This window comes from Phoca vitulina, unplaced genomic scaffold (assembly GCF_004348235.1).
Source record: "Phoca vitulina isolate PV1807 unplaced genomic scaffold, GSC_HSeal_1.0 scaffold9, whole genome shotgun sequence".
Taxonomy (NCBI): Eukaryota; Metazoa; Chordata; class Mammalia; order Carnivora; family Phocidae; genus Phoca; species Phoca vitulina.
In genome coordinates, this window is record NW_022589712.1 from 64,141,903 (window position 1) to 64,157,556 (window position 15,654).

Here is a 15,654-nt window from a genome sequence, read left to right on the forward strand (position 1 = left end):
TGCAAATTTATAACGCAGCTTTGGGAAAAGGGCATATATAAAGGAAAGAAAAAGCATCCATTTCTAGCAGAATGGCAAAGGTTAAGGGTCAGCTGAAGTTGGGAGAGCATATGTCTAGGGTTCATCTTATACCAATTGGTAATCTGACCAAATCTAGGTCTTCTCAGATGATGGCCTTGCCTGCCCTGGTACCGAAGTGAGTTTATGGATTAAAGACTCCATCTCACCAGCAGATCCAAGAGCCTGTATTTCAAAGCCATCTGTGTGTTTTTAAAAAGTGATTAAAACCGTAAGTAATTGGAAGAGAAGGAACATATCCCAAAGGATATGGAGGATGTTGGGCAGATACAAATATGGTGCTTTATTAAATTTCAGCTCTTTTATTACCATATCATCATTCAAAAGATTTGGTGCTTTTAAAACAGAAGGTTTTTTTTTTTTTTTTTCTTCTCAGTGTAAATTTTACTAGCAAATAAAAGATGTTAATATATTCCTATTACTGGCATGTGCATAACTATGTTATTAGAAGCCACTTTATCATTTTGCTGCTTGACACCATACCTATCTTTGTCTCTCTCTTACTCTTTTTATTTACTCTTTTATCCCCACAGCAACACTGCAAGGTAGGAATTATCAACTCACCTTGAACAAGAGAGAAGGTATAAAGATTTTATTTACACAAGGTTATCCAACTAATAAGTGGGTGAACAGGGATTCAAACTAAGGACTATCTTTCTCCAAAGTCTATTTTCCCCACTACATCACTTTTGATGTGATTTTATAAAATGTAGACATAGAATGAATATAACTTCACAAAGTTTTTTCTTTTGATATTTTAAAATTCATAATGACCTCACCTACCAGACATAATTTGTTTTTTAAGATAATTTGATATTTTGCTGTTTTAGTTAAGAACTGGTCTGCACAATATTCAAGATTATACTCCAGATTCCATAGATTCTTGTCAATTAACACTTTCCAGGAACTTCCAGATAGTTTGACGGGACTATTGCTTGTGCAATGTACTGCAAAACCATTGACTGAAGCATTTTAAAATACAGAATATAACCTATTAAGTGTTTGCTATTTTGATGGGATAGTGAAATGAATCTGTTTAATAAGTCAGGATGTTTCTCATTCGTGCTGGTTTATAAACTTTGCTTGTATACCTGTTTTAACCATCCATGCATGTTTAATAGTTCTTTCTATAAAGTCTATCTGAAGGTTAATCTAATGTCTGTATTAGGTCAATAGATTCAGTAACAGAAATCTATGCAGATGGGCTATTAAATGATATCAAAGTTACTCATGCAAGTGATAGTGGTCATTTATTTTACCTTAATTCCCTTAGATTATGGGGAAGATCTTGAAAGAGTATACAAAAATGTTACAGAGAAGGTTGAAATCTAGGAGCTACTGTATCAGTTCATCTCTTTTTTTCCCCAAGTGAAAAGAGGTTATAGCTAATTGCAAGTATATAAAATACTGAAAATGAAGCTTTTCTTTTGGCATAATAATTTTTGAAAGAGCAGAATTGATCTCCTTCCCCATTTATCTTTAATTCAAGCTATGAGTTTATGGAGAAATGTGTGTGTGTGTGTGTGTGTGTGAATAATCACTGAATAATGTAGCACAATAACAAAAAAGTCACAGGTCTTGACTTCAAGAGTCTAACAATCTGGTGAATTGTACAAGAGAATTTGGTTTTACAGAGGTACACTTATCAATATATTTAAGAAACATTTATTGAAGGTCCAGTATGTGTAGACTTAAATAAGTAAAACAGACTTAAATAAGTAAAACAAAACATTCACAGATGGTAAGGAAAAATGAAAACAAACACAAATAAGTATTCTAATAGTGCTATGCATTTGGTATTAGAGTATAAGATAAGGATTTGGAAATAAATCCGGTGGGATTGGAGGGGGAATGGAAGGTTGGAAAAGAAGTCTTCTCATTACCTATCTGATAAGTTTTAAACTAAAATGACCTGCCATCTAAAGCCCCCCATGAAAGGAGCTATGCCTACTTTTCCAGCCTCAGTAAATGTCAATCCCCTACCTCATCCTTCATGTATACATACAAGAAAAAAAAAAAAAAAAAAAAAAACCTGCTTGAGGTTCAACAACTCACCCCCCTTCATACTCCACCTTGCACATGTAGTGTTATCCATCACTTGCTTGCATTTGCTCACACAATCTCCTTTTCCTGGACTGAAACTACCTTTTCCATATTATCTCAGAATTGAGTTTCAATTTTGGAAGATTTCCTTGACCTTATTCAAAGTCTGGTTAGCAGTCATTTGGCTTTCATAAAATCCAAAGCACATCCATAATTCTTTTCACGTACTTTGTATTAAGATTGTTTTCCTGTATGGAAAGAAGCCTACATGGTAAGCTTCTTGAACACAGATATTATATCTCATTATCTTTGTAAGTCTAGCACCTAGCACAGTTTAGGGTTACAGAATAGTTATTTAATAGATGTTTCAAAATTGAATTCAGGTGACACTTATTCGAAACTGCAAGGATGAGTAAAAATTAAGCAGGCAGATAAAGGCAATAAGAACATTCTAGGAAGAAGAAAAGAATGTGAAAAATGCAGAGTTATGAGAAAATACAGTGTTTGATCATCCTATAACATGATTCAGAAATTAATTTCTGGAAATTTGCCTAGTTTATTATCTTCCTCACAAAAGTTAACAATGGTTTCATGGAAAAGGTCTGCAAAATTTCTAAGTCTGAAGTTATGACATTCAGAGACCATGATTTCCCCTGAATGGTTTTCAATATCCTCATTTTTCCTGTCATCAGTGTGGGAAAGTAACCCTGGTGAAGAGAGTAGGATAGAGAGGAAACAAAGGAAAAGAAAGAAGAAACAGTGAATATAAGTAAAAAAGAGCCAGAGATTTTCTAAGTATCTATTCCATCTTGAGCTTTAATATCTTCCCCTAGACCTGATTTTTTTTTAAAGATTTATTTATTTATTTGAGAGAGAGAGAGAAAGAGAGCGCATGAGTGTGGGGGCAGGAGGGGAAGGGAGAGAGGGAAAGAGAGTCTTAAGCAGACTCTCAAGCAGGGCTCAACCTCACAACTCTGAGATCATGACCTGAGCCAAAATCAAGAGTCAGATGCTTAACCAACTGTCCCACTGAGTCACCCCTAGACCTGAATTTTTAGTTGTCTACTGAGCATCATTTCACAGATCCACAGGCATTTTTGTTCATCCTCAAATCTTCTCCTACCTGAATTAATGTCTTCAGTTAATGACACATTTATTTCTTACCTTCACAAATATTTATAAGATGCCTTAGAGAGTATCTTTCACTGTGCTAGGGATTTGATATAGTCTAGTGAACAAAATACACATAATTTCTACATTTGAGGAAATATTCAATCTGTGTAGCCCAGAAACCTTCCTAGGCCCCTTCTTATCTCATTTTTCATATCCACTCAACTACTAGGTCACTAGCTCCTTTCTATTCTGCTTGTTAGATACTATACCCCTTAAGTTGATTTCTTCTTTATTTCTACAATTACTTTGATTTGGATCCCTAGTCTATTCTCATTTGAATTATAATAGCCTCTTAACAATAGTTTCTCTGCCTTGCACTCAACATGTATGTTTAACAATGTTTTTAATACACAATTTAATCATGTCACTAACCTGCTTTAAAATTTTTCACTGTTGGGGCGCCTGGGTGGCTCAGTCGTTAAGCGTCTGCCTTCGGTTCAGGTCATGATCCCAGCGTCCTGGGATCGAGCCCCACATAGGGCTCTCTGCTCCGCGGGAAGCCTGCTTCTCCTTCTCCCACTCCCCCTGCTTGTGTTCCCTCTCTCGCTGTGTCTCTCTCTGTCAAATAAATAAATAAAATCTTTAAAAAAAAAAAAAAAAAAAATTTTCACTGTTTCCACTTTGACTATAGGAGGAAGTTATTTACAAAACACCTTTTTATTCCCTTCTATCCCAACAGAACACCTATTTTTCAAGTTTAGAACCTAACTCTATGTGACTTAGGGGAAAATGACCCCACGGTGAGATTCTGGGGCTGATGTTGATTATCTAAGCCAATCATGGCAGTCTTGTTTTACATTGCCACTAATTGTTTTAGGGATGGACATGTGGTTCAGTTCTGGCAGATGAGAAACAATGAGTGTTTTATGAGAGAAGTCTTGGAAAAATTTTCTTTACTCCTAAGGAAGATTTATGGGAGGAAATGACACCTCTTGATGTAGTGCTTGGAATAGCTGCACCCATTCAGCCACCAGCCTGAGTATGAAGTGAACACAAATTGCAGTAAGACTTAACTCATCCCCTGAATTTACTATCCCTGTAGGCCACCTTGACTCTGGACACTGAGCAAATGTCTTTATTGTTAAAGTCCACTGAGTGAGGATTTCTCTTATATACATCTTTACACATGCCAGACAAAGCCTTCCATGATCTGCTCCTGCTTTTCAACCTTAATTATTGTAAGCTCTACTTTGGGGGTTATGGTTTCAATTAAGTTGATTGAAACAACAAGGTGTGTGTGCAATGCTTCTGGGACCTTGTTAAAATACAGACTCTACTTCAGTAGGTTTGCGGTAGGGCTTGGGATTCTGTTTGTGGTTACACAATGGTGCTGTTCCCTGAATCACATATCTATTAAGGAGGGGCAAGATGACCTGTAAGTACCCTTCTTAAACCATCAAGGCAGGGAAATTACAAAACCAGCACTGAAGCTGTGTATATAATGAGATATATTTCCAATTCCCTGTCTTGTCAGTCATTTTTTTATTAAATACTAGCTCCTTTTGAAGTCAGTTAAGTGCTCCAATGAAATGGAAAAAAATGGAAGGGAGCACACATTGTTAACACTCAGATCAGAAGATATATGTATGTGTACATATGTATGTATATATGTATGTACGTACACAAATATACGTAAATGGTTTTTATTTCATGCTTATTGTCATGTTTCCTTGTTTGGTCTGTATGTTTCCTCTGAAATAACTCTAACAATTACCTAACTCAGGGATCTGAATGTGGTATTTTTCCTAAATTGGGTCATTAATTTTTAAATTCTATGCCATTTAGGAAGAACTCCTTAAGAAGGAGTTCCAGATAAAGTTTAAAGCAATATTAATTACTGAAAACTAGTTTCCTGCGGTTAAGGAAAGCAAATTACCTAGGGTAATTGAAAATAAATACCTAGTGTTATTAGCATAAAATTTTGTTTTCTAAATTACTGTTAAAAGTTGTCTGGCTCTTACAATTTCTCTCTATTCATTGGTTCTAGGATGCTTTTTTCCTCTTGAGCTGGAAAAGTTTGAAATATTGATAATTAGCTTCTACAGGATTCTGACATTTGAAATATTTAAACCATAGGAAAGTTTCTCTGTCTTCTATTATGTACTTTTCTCTTATGTGAGGAAATGTAATTACAGATAAAACATCAGGAAGATCATATATGACAATTGTTACTCAAATCAAAACATTAATAAGTAATGCAGTGTAAATATTTAATAATTTATATTTAGAGTAACTACAAAAGAACAAATTGCTTAAACTTTAATAAGAATGTTAGTGCTTTTCACTGGGGACAAGAGTCCCAGAACTGTCCCAATCTATATATTTTTGAATTACTTCTGTGTCAGAAGGAATATACATTTAGTTTTCTGATAGTTTTTTTACATTTGGTAGACTATAGTTTATTTTTCCTGAAAATATAATTTAAGATTAACCACACAAATATAATTTTAGTTATAAAGGAAAATCTTCATGGGTGAGTCTGGCCATTTTTCCCAACCCGTTTGAATTTAATCAAAGACTAACATGCTTAAAAAAACAATCATGGGAAAAATCTTTTCATACTTAAATTTGTCCTCAATTCTTATGCTTACATTATAGTAAATTAACCTGGAAAAATTCTCTTTGTAAAATTCTCTTTTTACTAGGAACATCCAGAGGTCCCATATTCATAATTATGTGTGAGTATTGATATTATATTATTTTTGTTTATTCAATTATTGCAAGATTATTTAAAATTATTATATGTAATGGACCATAGGAGATGTGATTAGTTGTTAGAAGAATTATTAAACTCTTCAATGATTTTAAGCAACCAGATTAACAATTAAATAATAATGATTACAATAATAATAGGCACATTTATTACATGTGTGCCTAACTATTCTACCCTTCACAGCGGGTTTGGTATCATTGTTTTCTCCATAGTGTTCTACTACAGAGTACAATAAATTTACCTGAGCAAACTGTTCTTTAAAATTCCCTTCTTCCTAGAAACATCCTGAGGTCTAATATTCATAGTCATACATGAGTTCGAATAGCATGTTACCTTGCAACAAGAAAGTCTATTACATTTGTTTTGTCAATAACGTTTGTTCAATTATGATTAAATTGTGAAAATATTGCTTTATAATTATTATATGAAGTAGATTCAAGAGATATTAACGATTCCTTCAAAGATTAACTTATATAGGGATTTTAATGAATCAGCTTAGCAATTTAAAACAATTATAATAGCAGTAATAAAAAATAATAGACACTTTTATTATGTGCTAAACTAAAAAGTTTGGTATCATTATTAAACCATGTTTTTCTCCATACTATTCTACCACACAGCTATTCCAATCCTCTGTAGCACAAGGTAACTCATGAAACTATGATTTTACTTCCATATGGTTAAATCTTTAGTTGGTCTCTTCAGACTCAGGTGCCTTTTCTCTCTTTACCTGCTATACAAAGAAAATTGGGTTCCATTGTGATTTTTATGGCACTTTTGTAAGAATGCTTATTTATTTCCTTGTATTTTAAACATGCCCAGAGGCTCCATGTTCTGTATCTGTAAATTTACATTTAGGTCTAGTTATTTAGAAATAAATGAGAAATAAATAAAATATGTAGGGTGGATGCAAGCAGATATACAGCAGAGCACAACACATTTTGATTCTTGACTAGAAAACATGGGAAATTTTGTCATCTTCGATTTACCTTGCTTCGTTCTGACCAAAACTTTCTTGACACAAATAATGATGTGTAGAATGGAGATGTGGTTTGTGGAACAGTTGTGACTCGTGTGTGTGGGGTTTTTTTTTTTCCCCTGAAGCAGGATATAAGCACAGATGCCATTCAGTTGGAACACTGACTATAAGTTGAACACAAAGGGTCCTGACCTCATTGAAACAGTCATTTATGGTGAGACAGTGTCTGCAAATAGCATCCATTAGGACTAAATGCCTAGCGTATGAGATGGGGAAAAGGCACCTTCACACAAAAATGTAATATCCAGATTAGATGCCTGCTTCTGAAATTATTGAGTTTAGTAGAAAAAAAAAAAAGTTCCATTTGCTCTCAGCCCTGAGAACTACACAATGCATTCTATCGCCAAAAATCAGTTCTGGGTGGAAAAAGATACAATTTTAGTAATGCTAATATTGAATGGATTTATTTCAAATTTTTCTCTATAGAGCGTTTTCCTCTGAAATCCTTTCATATTCTAAGACATGTCTTGGCAACACAAGTGTACCTTTACATGTGCAAGTAATCCTGATATACAAATGTTAGAATGTGCAGAATTGAAAAATATATTGAGTGATTAATTTTACTAAATCTGCCAAAATGTTAATACAAATGTCAAAATTCAGGCTGAGGAACATATTCCTCTTCAACACCATCAGCTCTTAAAATGTGATAGTGGTGTTAAGCTTTAAATAAGGAGTTCAGTTGAGGAGGAAAAGCACGCATGTTCCAGGCACAATTTAGGGACATGTTACCTGCATTTCTGATTAAATATTTTAAATACATACATATTAAATATTAAAGTTGTATTTTGTTCATAGCGAAATTAAAACTCATATATGTCAAAAGTCATGCTCAAAAGAATTTCACCCATGAAAATTTGTATTTTGAAATCAGTTCTATGTGAGGATGCAAAGTTTTAAAAATAGATATATAGATAAGAAAAATATATCATTCAATTAAGATAAATTTATGGAGCACCTATTATATCCAAGGCCTGTTACTAGGTGAAGTAGAATTTACAAATAAGTTTTAAAAATCAATAAATCCATTGAAATATTGGGACTCAAAGTGTTTATACTAAAATCAGAAAGATAATACATCTTCAATACTATGACTTCCAGAGGAAGGGGTGTGCTCATGTCCATTCTCTCCCTGGATTGTTCTATTTCCTATAAACTTATTTATCATAACCAACTTCTAATATGCAGAATAAATTCAGCCTTGAAGCATAGCAATGGAAATTTATGTCTCTTTCTTGGACCATTGTTACAATTTTTACTCCAATACAATATTTGTCTAATTACCCCCAAATCTATAAAGACTACAAGGGTACAAAGTTTAGAGATAGTATTCACCACTGGATTCTTTTTTTTTTTTTTTTTTTTTTAAAGATTTTATTTATTTATTCATGAGAGACAGAGAGAGAGAGAGGCAGAGGGAGAAGCAGGCTCCCAAGGAGCAGGAAGCCCGATGCGGGACTCGATCCCATGACCCTGAGATCATGACCTGAGCCGAAGGCAGACGCTTAACCATCTGAGCCACCCAGGCGCCCTCACCACTGGATTCTTATACAATGCGGAAGAGCAGATGATCATTAGATTCATATATGAATGTAATTTTATACACTGTTCCTTATTATAATTGCTTCTTATGTGCATATATTATTGATAAAATATATTTTTGATATTTTTAAAGAAGAGAACTATGTCCTGCATTTCTTTGTCTCCCTTATATGCTTGTAGAGTGATTTTCACAAAGTAGGTTCTCAACATACATATTTTTTCCTATCTTTTTTCTAATCAAGGAGATCTGCAGAGTGAATTTAGGTATATATCTTGCTATATTAGAAAAATAGTCAAATAAAAAAGTGCAAACATTTGTCAAAAGTGCAAAAAAGTGCAAACACATTGTCAATTAGTAGTATTTCCTGTGGGGTTTGAAATTACATATCATCTATCCTTATATCATCTATATATCCAATATATATATTGGATATATCTACATATCATCTATATATCCAATATATATATATATATATATTTTTTTTTTTTAAGAGAAAAAAATTTTGAGAGGGAAATTGCACATGAGCAGGGGGTGGGGCAGTAGGAGAGGAGAGAAAAAATCTTAATTAAGCAGGCTCTATGCTCAGCGTGGAGCGTAACGTGGAGCTCGATCTCACAACCCTGAGATCATGACCTGAGCAGTAATCAGGAGTCAGAGGCTTAACCGAATGAGCCACCCAGGTGCCCCATATCCTAATATATTTTAAACATAATGAAATGACTGAATTTCTGAAATTCATTTACCAAGGCAGGTAAGACAAAACTAATTTCTCTGTCTATGTGTTGCAGTTTAGTGTTTATCAGTAACTTAATTTTTCATTTCTAATTGTAGAAAGAGGTGCTTCAGATCCTAGAAAAAAATTAGAACTGTCCCTGCATTGAAAAGCACAATATTATGCTCATCATATCCAGTGGCTCAAAACCTGATTCTCTATGCTTCTCTTCCTATTTTTTATACTGAAAACAGTTGGTTCTTCTACGATTGTGCATAACACCTAGCTAGTGCTCTGAAATAGGGATCAACACACTGGTTCAAGTTCCTTCCATTGGCAAGCTATGTTACCTAGAGGCATTTGTTATATTTCTATGTACCCAGATCAGCAGTACATAAGAATTCCTTTTATATTGGCATGATTTTGAGAAGCACTAGCTTGAGTTTTTCCCATTTCTTTGTCCCACCTCTTTATAATTGAAAATGAGGCACCAGCAAAGAGTGATATATAAATTTCCAAATGCAAAATAAAATTGACTGGTGGAGTTATAATTAAATTCACATACTGTGGAATATGCAATCAATTATAATATGCTGGAGTATGAGTATTAATAATTTGATGTTAGAATCTGGCTTGACTTTATTCATTAAACACAAAGTCTAGGTTTATTATTATTATTGTTGTTAATTATTTCTACTTCTATTTATTTCTCTTCTTCCTTATCTTTTTGATTTGATTCTTAAGAGTTTGAATCTTTTATGTCTTCATTTTGATATGGACAATTGCACTTGAGTTGCTCAGCACTTTAACAGCTTGTCTACTCTGACTTTTGGTCAGAAAAATACCACTAAATTTTGTGACATTTGTAAAATACCTGTATCACATGCTATCACCAACTTTGACTTAAATATGCAGTTTTAATATATGTCAAGTAAAGGCAATACTTGATAAAATAGTTTCTCTCTCAGAGAAAACAATGAAATATTTTGAGAGGTTCAAGAGAAAGGAATTACTAAAGTAAAAAATACATTGTGGTCCTGCTAGGAATAGTAAATTTTCACTAGAAATTAAATACAAGTTATCAGTATCACAGAGCAACTCTCCATCATCCTATGGCTAGGCTAAAACATAACATGTAGCTACCAGAAATAAACAGAGGGAACTTCTTTTAAGGACATTGACATTTAATTCTATTTGAGGCTTGTTAAAGGTCATTCAATTTCTTTGCTTGCATTTTGCTTTCATTATCTTGCAAGCTACTTTGGTGAATTAATTCATTTAATACTGTGAAGATGAAAATTGATTTGTATCAGATCATCTCATTCTGTAGATAACTTGCTAATTTCAGAAACATTTTGTTCTTATTTGTAATGAGGAAGAGGGGGATGGAAAAAAATCTATGAGAAAGAGAAGATCAAGGAAATTGGATATTATACTGAAGACATTATCTTCTGGAGTTTCTTTTAAAAAATGACCATATCTTTATTTTGTTATAATAGTAAATGTAAGAAGGAGATGAGTGCTATAAAAAACTGTTTATCAAAAAGCAAGAGAAAGAAATAAGAATATAAACACTACTAGAAACATCAGTCTCAGACCCAAATAAAAATATCAGGAGAGATCTAAAGTGTGTGTTCAAACTGAGAGCAGCACAGCAAACATGGAGAAGGTAAAATTATCTCTACAAAACCTTATAGTTACAAATGCAAATAAAAGAGGAGTGTGAAATTGATAAGAGAATAGGATGAGCATGATTAGATCAACCCTATTAAAAGCTATGAAAGACAATAAGTGATTCAATAAAAGTAATCTGTATCCAGGTTTGTTCAGTAATCCACTGGAGATCTTTGTGAAAATCTTTTGACAAGCTAATTAAAAGCAGACAGTTATGCAGCATTTCATGTTTACCTTTGTGAAATGAATCAACTCATCTTCAAGTTCCTATATTCATATTTTCTCTATTGCCCTGTCATGGTGACCTTTATGGTACAATACTATGAATAAACTGAATATTCATCAAGACAGACTCTGAGTTACAGTGAAAATAAAATGGCAGAAAAAAAATTTTAACCAGCATTTAACTCAATGAAATAAACGTTCACTGCGGCGCCTGGGTGGCTCAGTTGTTAAGCGTCTGCCTTCGGCTCAGGTCATGGTCCCAGGGTCCTGGGATCGAGCCCCGCATCGGGCTCCCTGCTCGACGGGAAGCCTGCTTCTCCCTCTCCCACTCCCCTGCTTGTGTTCCCTCTCTCGCTGTCTCTGTCTGTCAAATAAATAAATAAAATCTTTAAAAAAAAAAAAAAAGAAATAAACGTTCACTGAACGATGAAAGTGTCCTGGACAGAGGCACACACATAAAGTCAAAGTAACTGCCCTTGAGGAGATCCTGATATGCCAAGTAGTTTAAAAATAGGTAGTCTGAAGTTTTCCTTGTATTTTGCTCTTTAAATATTTTTTTTCCTGAGGTAATGAAAAATATTTTCCTCAGGATAATTATGTTCCTTTTATAATACTGAATTCTTCATAGCAATATATATTCACAACAAACAAATCCCAGAAAGGTTACTAAAATAAGGAAAAGATAGGAAAAAGGGCTTATTTTGTTTTGTTGCTGGTTTTAATACATATTTTGGAATAATTTTGCAGTGCTTCCATAGGATAAGCTCTTGCCTTGAGGCTAATATAGTTTATATTTTCCCTAGTGCCTGACAAATAAGTGGAAACTGGAATGAACTATTCTTTACACCAGTAATGTCCTTCAGGGCCATTTTTGCTTTAACAAACTCCTTCTATCTAAAGATTCAAAGTAGGCCAACTTTTCTTCTGCTAATCCGTCTCAGACTCAGGCTCACAACTAGGCCAGGAAGGTTGGCCAGGCCGGCTGTTCCTCCACACTGCTGTTTTTGAAAAATTGTATTGCAGGGTTTTGAGTGCTTCGAAAAAAATTCTTGAATGAATATATTTTGAATAAAATGGGCAATCAGAATCTGAGTAATGTGCAAGTAAAAAAAAACATTTAAGCAGATCTAAGAGCATCAAAAATAACTTTTACTTTCTTTAATCTTTGAATATTTTAAATCCAGAATCAGTGCAAATGTTTCCATGTTCTTGGCATTGATTCTTCAGTAAAGATTTTAAAATGAAGCCTAGGTAACATTTCTACACCAATGTCCTTGTTTTGTCTTGTTTTTGCTATAATAGGCCACAAGATAGCACATACTATGTGCCAGGCCAATACTAAGCACTTCCCAAATGTTACCTTACTTCATTCCCTTAACAGTCTTATGAGGCAGATATAGCTACTATTTCCATTTTGCAGATCACAAAATCGAGGCATCAATAGATGAAGTAACACATTCAAATGTAACTCAGTCATTGGAGGATCTGCGATTCTAAACCAGGCAGTCTGTCTACAGGTTCTTAGCTCTTAACCAGACACACTGAAGCTGCTAAATGTAAGTTTTGATATTGAAATAAATTTTGTTATGATTGATTTTTACTTTCACCAAAGTAATACATGTGTGGAGACCTACAAACAATGATAATAACCAGCAGCCTTATGGTCACTACTATTCATCTGGTTCTTAATGACTCAAAGCAACCTCTTTTAATTTTCTCTTTTCTCCTGTCATTTAGCTATGTATTTCTAAAAATAAAACAAAGCCTACCCATACTGTTCTTTCTTGATTTTTAAGTACATGGTATTTCTTACCTGTTACAAAGAGAGGAGAATTAGTGCTTTCATTGCATAGGCACACATGCATGCATCTACTCCTGCCCTCCCAACCAATGCTATTTCGTTTTTTTTTTTTTTTTTTTGGTAGATCAGTATTCCTAGCGACATCATATTATGTAAATCTTCGGTGTTATTAAGTGATCACAGAGATTACATTTTCATTCTTGTACAACTTTTAATTTTCCCTGAAGTTGCTAATTGACTCATTTCATTTGCTTAGATTTCTGAGTACCTACCATTAATTCATTCCCAAGTATCCTGACAAACTATAAATTTCCTTATAAGCCAGTAAAACTCATAGCTAATCTGTCAAGTGCTTTTATTTCCTATCCCTGGTGACCTCCCTTTCTTGGAGTCCTTTGCCTTCTTTCCCTGATCTGCACTGTATGGACACCAGTCACAGGAAGTCCTTTCACTATGATTCTGAGCAGCAGTCTCCTATTTGTCTGGTTTGATCATCGTTCCTTGTAAGAATTTTCAATGAATTCTGCAGCTTTAACACTACCCTCAAAAGTAAGTCATCTTCCTCTGAAAAACAAACTGAGGGTTCTAGAGGGGAGGGGGGTGGGAGGATGGGTTAGCCTGGTGATGGGTATTGAGGAGGGCACGTTCTGCATGGAGCACTGGGTGTTATGCACAAACAATGAATCATGGAACACTATATCTAAAACTAATGATGTAATGTATGGGGATTAACATAACAATAAAAAAAATTAAAAAAAAAAAAAAAAAGTAAGTCATCTTCAAAAGCATCCGGTTTCACCAAATCCTCTAGCCTTTCTAGAAAAAATAATGTAAGCAAGTGATAATAGCCCTGATTGTCTCTCCCATATACCTACTCCCATTTTCATAAGCATAAACTTCAGCTTTCTCTCTTCTGCTAAATTTTACACACACACACACACACACACACACACACACACACACACACACACTCTCACACATACATATATCCCAGAGAGGTTGAAACCAGATGAGCCAGGTGGACCTCTGAGTTGAGGAGACAGAGCTGAGATTCTGAGGAGACCAAAGTGGCTAAAATTCATTGACGAGAGTAATAATAAATTCAGCTATATAGAAATGCAAGATCAATTCAAAAATCAATCAGGTTTCTATATACTACCAATGATCAAACAAAAATTGCAAAGAAAACAATAATACATATATTATAGAATCAAAAACATGAAGTATAGACACATCTGACAAAAGACACTGAAAACTACCAAATCTAAACATAACTAAATGCATGGAGAGCTTTACCCTGTTTATGATCAGAAGATCCAGTATTGTTAAGATGGGAAGGCTCCCAAATTGATCTATCCATTAAACATGTATCTCAAATTAAAAATCATTAGGCTTTTTTTGTTTTTGTGTTGGTTTTAATAGAAACTGACTTGCTGATTCTAAAATTCATACAGAAAAGCAGAGGGTTTACAATAGCCAAAACATATCTGAAAAAGCACAGAGTTGAAGGGCTAACAATAACTGATTTCAAGACTTATTATAAAGCTACAGATAATAAAAACTTCATGGTAAAGACAAAAGGACAGACACTAAGTCAATGAAACAAAACAGAGTCTACAAATAGACCCACACAAATAAACAACTGATTTTTGATACAGTTACAAAGATGATCAGTGAAGAGAGAGTAGTTTCAACACTTGATGCTGAGATTTTTAAATATACATATGCAAAAAAGATAAACTTTTTTCCTTACCTTGCACCATATAAAATATTCAAAATAGATAACAGACCTAAAGGTAAAATATAATACTATAAAAATAATGGAAGATTACATAAGAGACTTGGGTTAAACAAAGAGTGCTTGCAGATGACACCAAAAGCATGATCCTTAAAAGAAAAATATTGATAAAATGTATCACATATAATAAGAGATACATAAATAAAATATATATGGAAAGAGAGAAAGAAAAGAGAGAATCTCAAACTCAGTAATAACACAAGCAATCTAATTTAAAAAATTGGGAAAAATTTTGAGCCAGCACTTCACAAAAATATATATATGGAAGGCAAATAACCACATGAAATGATACTTGACATCATTAGTCACTAGGAAAATGCAAGTTAAAATCATAATCAGATTCCAGTATATATTTATTAAAATGAGTAAAATGTAATGTCTGATTCTGCCAAGTGTTGTCAAGGATGGGGAACAACTTGAGCTCTCTTATCCTACTGATGAGAATGAAAATGGTCCAATCACTTTAGAAAAGTTTGGCATCTTCTTAAATTGTTAAACATTCATCTGCCAGATAACCCAGCCATTCTATCCCTAGGTATCTATTCAGGAGAAAGGAAAGCACAAATCTACACTAAATCTCATGCATCAGTGTTCGTAGCTACTTAATTTGTAAAAGCCTGAATCTAGAAACAATTGAAATATCTGTCAAGTAGTCAAGGGATAAATTGTGTTATATCCACATATTGGATTACTACTTAGCAATTAAAAGAATTAATTATTGACACAGCAACAACATGGGTGAATCTCTTATGCTGAGTAAAAAAAAAACAAACAAACAAAAACAAAAAACAAAACAGATAAAACCAATATTATATCATTCAATTTATATAAATTTCTAGAAAATGCAAACTAATG